Source organism: Enoplosus armatus, chromosome 2 (assembly GCF_043641665.1).
Source record: "Enoplosus armatus isolate fEnoArm2 chromosome 2, fEnoArm2.hap1, whole genome shotgun sequence".
NCBI classification, from domain to species: domain Eukaryota; kingdom Metazoa; phylum Chordata; class Actinopteri; order Centrarchiformes; family Enoplosidae; genus Enoplosus; species Enoplosus armatus.
In genome coordinates this window covers 21,364,490-21,371,841 of record NC_092181.1, presented here as the reverse complement: position 1 = coordinate 21,371,841, position 7,352 = coordinate 21,364,490, and the positions used below count along the sequence as shown (strand labels likewise).

At 40.6% G+C, this 7,352-nt stretch overlaps 4 non-coding genes across 4 annotated transcripts; all 4 read right to left on the bottom strand.

The window, feature by feature from the left end:
• Positions 1-1,362: 1,362 nt before the first annotated feature.
• trnam-cau (transfer RNA methionine (anticodon CAU)) lies at positions 1,363-1,435 on the bottom strand. The gene has a single exon. It is a non-coding gene; the product is annotated as a tRNA-Met (tRNA).
• A 657-nt stretch (positions 1,436-2,092) lies between these two features.
• trnam-cau (transfer RNA methionine (anticodon CAU)) lies at positions 2,093-2,165 on the bottom strand. The gene has a single exon. It is a non-coding gene; the product is annotated as a tRNA-Met (tRNA).
• A 943-nt stretch (positions 2,166-3,108) lies between these two features.
• trnam-cau (transfer RNA methionine (anticodon CAU)) lies at positions 3,109-3,181 on the bottom strand. Its single transcript has one exon. It is a non-coding gene; the product is annotated as a tRNA-Met (tRNA).
• Positions 3,182-4,343: 1,162 nt separating this feature from the next.
• trnam-cau (transfer RNA methionine (anticodon CAU)) lies at positions 4,344-4,416 on the bottom strand. The gene has a single exon. It is a non-coding gene; the product is annotated as a tRNA-Met (tRNA).
• Positions 4,417-7,352: the final 2,936 nt, after the last annotated feature.

The following is a 7,352-nucleotide window of genomic DNA, read 5'->3' as shown; positions in this document are numbered from 1 at the left end:
CTTCCAGTTGACAGATTTTATTATTTCTTTCTGCTGCATCACTTACTGTTACAATCCAAATGAAAATAATTTAGATAGACACATACAGTACCTCAGAAAGAAAAATGTTTTCAAATATAGTGCAAGGTTAAAAAACATTTTTGGGACAAATGTCACTATTGTTTCTTGAAGTAATTGTAATTCCAGTCTCCAGTTAATAAGGAAATATGGAACATTTAACCAGCTATAAATCTCCCTTAAGAAAAGCCCCTCATTTTTTCCATCCCATGGTGACTGGTATTGGACATCAAAGCAAAATCCAATTAAGAACTGTTGGGTGAATTAAGTACCACCGCTTTCTTCTGTTGCCCCTCTCCCTTAATTCATACCTCTTCAGCCCCGTTTTTGAAGTTGTTCTCTTACGCTGTACTGAACTTCCAGCTTAGCTAAAGCTGAACACCATGCCAAAGTTTTGCCAGTTGTTCTTTGGTGGGTCTGACTTTGGATATACTTTGAAATTACAACAGCACTCTCACATCTGTTCACAGAAACTGTAACCAACTGTGCTACAATGTACAAAAATATCCAATCACATTACGTCTTGTAGAACTTTTGTAATGACACATGCATATCCAGCCAGGATATATTGAGGTCCTTAGTCCAAGTCACCCACCAACATAAGTGGGTAGAAATAGAAGTAAAAGTACTATTACTTTCAGAAACAAGTGCTCAAGTTGAAGTAAAAGCAGTCATCGAAATAATTACTTGAGTTAGAATACAAAAGTGTTTACTGAAAAAAATATCTGAGTAGCAAGCAACTCAAGAAATAAAGAAAAAACAAACACCAGCACACTATTGTCCCCAAATCTTTTATTTTATGTGGATGTCACTAGAATTATTTCAACCACAGATGGTCTTCCTCAGGTGAAGGTAAAGAAGTTAACATACACCTGTATTTATTTTTTCTTAAATGACAAGTCAACATCTTCTGATTAGATATCATTACGCATATACACCAGAGGCCCGTACTATGATTTTTTTTAACATGTGGCTGAAGGTGGAAAAAGCAAGGTTTGGGACCACTTTACCAAGGCCTTGTGAAAAAGTCTTCTATTCATTCAGTGGTTCATTCACACTTTTACATAGGCTTTTATATAGTCAGTGAAGAATGTGTGCGCATGGATGAGTGGGAGGTATGGCATCAGGATAGCATAAAACAAACAACATGAGCAGGAATGATGACGCACTTCTTCGAAAGTCAGCATTGGCTGTATGTTTTTCATACATTGATTTTCATTTCTACGCGCATCTACTGGCACTCTCCTATTAAAAGTATGTAAATAAGTGCCTTCCCCATCTGTAGTCATCTCATTTTAAAACTCCTGCCCCGTGTGAGGCTCGAACTCACGACCTTCAGATTATGAGACTGTCGCGCTGCCTACTGCGCCAACCAGGCCTGAAAGGAAACAAATTGTGATTCAGTCAACTTGTCACACTCGCAACTGTGGAATAACTTACATTTTGAAATGTCTGCCCTGTCTGCCTACTATGCCAGTGAGACAGTTAGAGCTTGCCTGGCTTCAGACCGTTGAATCCAACCACCCCTACGAGTTGGCGGATTCTGGTCTGGCATTGTGACATGAAACAGAGGTCTTTCGGTAAGAAAGCAAGATATCCAATGAGCGAATCCTCAATCGATCCAATGACCAATCCTCCTAACCCACAACTATCAGTTAGAGTGGAGGCAATGAGTTGACACTTCTGTCTTATATCAGACTATTGTTCCACAGCTTTCCACCCTATCGCACAGTCTTCATCATTGGATGGATTTCCTCAACTGACATGGAGCTAAAGATGTTTAAACTTTACATTATTCCAAACATTTTGAAAACTTCTGGTCCATGTTAGCCCAAGACTTGACCGTCCACAATCATGATCAGGAATCAGGAACATGAGCAGGAATGATGCCGCACTTCTTCTTCGAAAGTCAGCATTGGCTGTATGTTTTTCATACATTGATTTTCATTTCTACGCGCATCTACTGGCACTCTCCTATTAACAGTATGTAAACAAGTGCCTTCCCCATCGTGTAGTCATCTCATTTAAAAACTCCTGCCCCGTGTGAGGCTCGAACTCACGACCTTCAGATTATGAGACTGACGCGCTGCCTACTGCGCCAACGAGGCCTGAAAGGAAACAAATTGTGATTCAGTCGACTTGTCACACTCGCAACTGTGGAATAACTTACATTTTGAAATGTCTGCCCTGTCTGCCTACTATGCCAGTGAGACAGTTAGAGCTTGCCTGGCTTCAGACCGTTGAATCCAACCACCCCTACGAGTTGGCTGATTCTGGTCTGGCATTGTGACATGAAACAGAGGTCTTTCGTTAAGAAAGCAAGATATCCAATGAGCGAATCCTTAATCGATCCAGTGACCAATCCTCCTAACCCACAACTATCAGTTAGAGTGGAGGCAATGAGTTGACACTTCTGTCTTATATCAGACTATTGTTCCACAGCTTTCCACCCTATCTCAGTCTTCATCATTGGATTGGATGATTTCAAATGTCTGCCCTTTCTGCCTATGATGCCAACGAGGCAGTAGAGCTTTCCTGGCTCCCGACCTTTGAATCAATCCACCCTAAGAAATTGGCTGCTTCCGGTCTGGCATTGTGACACAAAACAGAGGTCTTTCGGTTACAATGCAATCAATTCAATGAGCGAATCCTCAATCGATCCAATGACCAATTCTCCTACCACACAACTATCAGTTGGAGGCAATGAGTTGACACTTCTATCTTATATCAGACTATTGTGTGCCACAGTATTCATCATTGGATGGATTTGCTCAACTGACATGGAGCTAAAGATGTTTAAACTTTGCATTATTCCAAACATTTTGAAAACTTCTGGTCCATGTTAGCCCAAGACTTGACCATCCACAATCATGATCAGGAATCAGGAACATGAGCAGGAATGATGCCGCACTTCTTCTTCGAAAGTCAGCATTGGCTGTATGTTTTTCATACATTGATTTTCATTTCTACGCACATCTACTGGCACTCTCCTATTAACAGTATGTAAACAAGTGCCTTCCCCATCGTGTAGTCATCTCATTTAAAAACTCCTGCCCCGTGTGAGGCTCGAACTCACGACCTTCAGATTATGAGACTGACGCGCTGCCTACTGCGCCAACGAGGCCTGAAAGGAAACAAATTGTGATTCAGTCGACTTGTCACACTCGCAACTGTGGAATAACTTACATTTTGAAATGTCTGCCCTGTCTTCCTACTATGCCAATGAGACAGTTAGAGCTTGCCTGGCTCCAGACCTTTGTATCCAACCACCCCTACGAGTTGGCTGATTCTGGTCTGGCATTGTGACATGAAACAGAGGTCTTTCGGTAAAAAAGCAAGATATCCAATGAGCGAATCCTCAATCGATCCAGTGACCAATCCTCCTAACCCACAACTATCAGTTAGAGTGGAGGCAATGAGTTGACACTTCTATCTTATATCAGACTATTGTGTGGATGGATTTCCTCAACTGACATGGAGCTAAAGATGTTTAAACTTTACATTATTCCAAACATTTTGAAAACTTCTGGTCCATGTTAGCCCAAGACTTGATCATCCGCGGTCATGTTCAAAGTGAACGATGCACTGCCAAATCCTTTCACACTATCTCAGTCTTCATCATTGGATTGGATGTTTTCAAATGTCTGCCCTTTCTGCCTACGAGGCAGTTAGAGCTTGCCTGGCTCCAGACCTATGATTCCGCCCACCCCAACGAGTTGGCTGCTTCTGGTCTCGCACTGTGACATGAAACAGCCGTCTTTCGGTAAAAAAGCAAGCAATCCAATGAGCGACTCCTCAATCGATCCAATGACCAATCCTCCTACCACACAACTATCAGTTAGAGTTGACACTTCTGTCTTATATCAGACTATTGTTCCACAGCTTTCCACCCTATCGCACAGTCTTCATCATTGGATGGATTTCCTCAACTGACATGGAGCTAAAGATGTTTAAACTTTGCATTATTCCAAACATTTTGAAAACTTCTGGTCCATATTAGCCCAAGACTTGACCGTCCGCAATCATGATCAAGGTGATTGACGCGCTGCCCATGTGCCAAAGAGACTTGAAAGATTCTGAGGTACTCAGTTTAGTCAGTGAAGAATGTGCATAAAACAAACAACATGAGCAGGAATGATGCCGCACTTCTTCTTCGAAAGTCAGCATTGGCTGTGTGTTTTTTATACATTGATTTTCATTTCTACGCACATCTACTGGCACTCTCCTATTAACAGTATGTAAACAAGTGCCTTCCCCATCGTGTAGTCATCTAATTTTAAAACTCATGCCCCGTGTGAGGCTTGAACTCACGACCTTCAGATTATGAGACTGACGCGCTGCCTACTGCGCCAACGAGGCCTGAAAGAAAACAAATTGTGATTCAGTCAAGTTGTAACACTCGCAACTGTGGAATAATTTACATTTTGAAATGTCTGCCCTGTCTGCCTACTATGCCAATGAGGCAGTTAGAGCTTGCCTGGCTCCAGACCTTTGAATCTGACCATCCCTACGAGTTGGCTGGTCTCGCACTGTGACACAAAACAGGGGTCTTTCAGTTAAAATGCAATCGATCTAAAAACGATTCCTCCTCCCTAACGGCAATCGCTTAAAGTGGAGGCAATGAAAGTTTTCTTTTTAATTTTCTCTTTTCAGAGCTCACCATGTGAAATTACTTTTCTCTGACCCCCTTGCCTCTTGTCTTGTCTCTGCCATGCGTGTGTGTATCTCATTCACCGACTCGAGTCGCAGTGCTTATCAGAATGCACAGATTTGATTGGCTTAGTTGCATCACATTATTTACATTTTCATGATTATTTAGATTAGTCTAATAGTTTCTTCGGCAGCTAAATCAGTGCCTTATAGCTGTGTCAGTTAAAATTAAAACGCTCGATCAAAATGAATAATTTTGTGATTTGGCATCCCATCCAGCACATGGTGCCCTACACACAGCATGTGATGCCCGTGTATATATCGGCAGCGCTCAATAAATGTATGGACAAAAGTTTGTGCCCATCCATTAAGTAAATCTTGAGATATTACACGGGATAAGTGAAACTTTCACCTCAGTCAAGGTAAAGTTGGAAGTCATTAGGCTTCATCCACTTGATGAATGTATGTTCAAAATGTCAAGGAAATCCATCCAATAGTTTGTGAGATATTTCAGTCCAAATCAAAGTAGTGGACCGGCCAACCGACCAACATTGCCAACCCTTGAGCCACTCACAATAGTGTAACTATTGAGTCTAGAAGTACTGGAAATAGCCTATAACATCCACTAGGTGTATATATTTTTAATTGTAGTGTATAATTCTCCTAGGTTCCTAAAACCCCCCAAATTCACAGAAAAAATACAGACATGACCTCAGAGTCCGCAGTGGTAGCTACGGCTGTACGATGATGTATCTGGGGGAAAAAAAGTATATTATACAAAGAAGGACCTCATGGAAGTGTCTAGGTCGGACACAGCATTTTTCTTCATGTAAAAGATGTCATGAAGGCGTGATAAGGGTGCACAAGCCTTGTCAGTTCTGTCTATTGTCTGACCTTGGCATCTAGTTAGTACCCTGTTACTCTGCTCTGAAAGCTTTACAGCCTTCATAATGGAAGACAATGACATTATCAAAGCTTTATTTCACCATAAGCAGCCCCCCGGTTCCAGCTCATCTCTTCCTGTTTAAGGGTACTGAGGAGACAGGTTTAGAAAAATGGGATTAAAAAATGCTGGACAGCACCTCAAGGATGTATAACCACTGAGGGATCTTACTTAAAACCTCTTGTCCATATTTCAGACAACAATTTGTTACACTGTCAGTGTATTTTTACTACAGTAGGTTCTTGTCTCACAAGTTCTTTTTAAATTACCATTTCATTTCAGGTAAATTAAGTCAAAATAAAACATGGCATATTGTCTTTACCTAACCTCCATATTCACTTGAAGACAAGACTTGTCCATATGAAAATTGTCCAAATCTTAACTCCACATATACCATAACTAGAGCATTTGGCTGAACATTGTGTTTTACACACTCAAAGAAGAACAGAGAATTTTTGCAGTCATCTTCATTTGTGCTAGCAGCGGGTTCCCACTCTGACAGATCTGCTCGACTCTCCCAGGAATCTCATGAATATATTTAGGACTATTAAACCATTTTTAAAAAGCTATTTTACATGCATACAGTCTAATCATTACAATGCAAATGAGATCGGTGGGATGGTAAATAAGGTGTGAATGAGAAAATGGAAAATGGATAAGTAAAACCACTTGGATGCACATCTGTGGGGACAGCCATATTAGTTTGGATGCCCATTACAGTCAAGATTTATTTGTGGTTTTGTTGTTTTGGTATGAGGCTGTGTATATAGGCCCTTATCGCGAGGCATTGTAATTTTCTGTAATAATACAACTTACCTGTATATATGTTCCCTTCACATACTGAACACTGTTGTCTGCTGTCCTTGGCCAGATACTCTGCATTTGCTCTTAGTTCTATTTGAGTCTGTCACTTAGACATATTCCAGTGGTTTCATTTCCAAAATCAACGAGTGTGGAAATGAGTAACATCCTATTAGACATCCGAGGTGACATTTTTCATTGCAACAGTCTGTGATAGCGATCTGCTGGGAGATAAGACAGGTCTGTGAAGCGACACCTGAACTTGTCATCCTTATAAACCATCAGGGGTCCTGCCACACAACCTACACACTCAAACAAAGATGAGGATCTGTGAGCAAATCTTGTCATCCATCAGATTTTACAAACACAACGTACGTGTGCGTGGGAGGGCTACGGGTACATACAGTACAGTTAAAAAGATATGTAGGTGGTGTTTTATGGATGCATATGCTAATAAATTAGAATTATAGACCGATAAAACTCACAAATAAACATCATGGAAAATATGTCTGCAATAAACTCTGGAGGGCTTTGTTATAGCCGGGGCCTTAGTTACCATTGAGGAAATGTCCTCTGTATTTTTTCTGGGAATTAGATCATTTTAGGGGGAAGTTTACATTCTACATGTAAAAAATGACAAATGGTGGGTATTTTAGTCCACCATGTTTGATATTTTTAAAGCTGCTATAATTGATATTTTTATAGATCAAGTGACTTTGTGTATTGTGAAAGGATTCGCTAGTGGTAACAAATCCACTGAAAATTACCCCTCAAATCTGCAGTTCCCTCACCTCTATTGAGCTTTTTTTTAGCATCGTTTTGCTTGTTTTAGTTTTGCAGCCCACAGCTATACTACATTCAATACATCTGTATTGTTTTCAGCAAAGAACTTTAATAAAAA